Source organism: Anabrus simplex, chromosome 4, assembly GCF_040414725.1.
Source record: "Anabrus simplex isolate iqAnaSimp1 chromosome 4, ASM4041472v1, whole genome shotgun sequence".
NCBI lineage: Eukaryota > Metazoa > Arthropoda > Insecta > Orthoptera > Tettigoniidae > Anabrus > Anabrus simplex.
Genome location: NC_090268.1, coordinates 257,955,429 through 257,956,017, shown reverse-complemented (window position 1 = coordinate 257,956,017; position 589 = coordinate 257,955,429).

Sequence of the window (589 nt, the reverse complement as noted above, 5' to 3'; positions counted from 1 at the left end):
AATCCAGACTGTATAACACATTGAACAAAACTTGGCTGTTGAACACTCAGCAAGTCGACGTAAGTGCACACAATTTTGTTAAGTTTTATAACATATAAAACCATGCACTTTAGGTTTACTGTTACTGATTGTGTAGAAAAATGTTGTTATCTGCTGGGTGTAATCGGATCGTCACCAGACTCTAATGCTCCTGTTGCATATTGTCCAACGTGTAACCTATGTTGCCATCTGTTGATCTCGTTGGCATTTATACAAAGCTATGGCTTCAGATACACGTACCGTGCAGACGCTTTTTGATCTGACCCTCTTCAGACTGCCTGGATGTTAACTCTACCAAGTCTGAGCTCTTCTTGTAAACCCATGTCTGTGTTGTAGTTAATCATGTCGTGCAAACGCTGAATATGTCACCAGAGATCCATTACATACCGATGTTGTAAGACATGGAGTGCCGAATTGACTTTATTCAGTCCTTCAAACATCCAACTACCGCTGTCGATCCTGAAATCTGGCGGCTGACACACTACCAATGATCCACAAAGTGAGCTGCTAGTTTTCGTATTTTCAAAGGCATAAAATCGAGTTGTTTAAT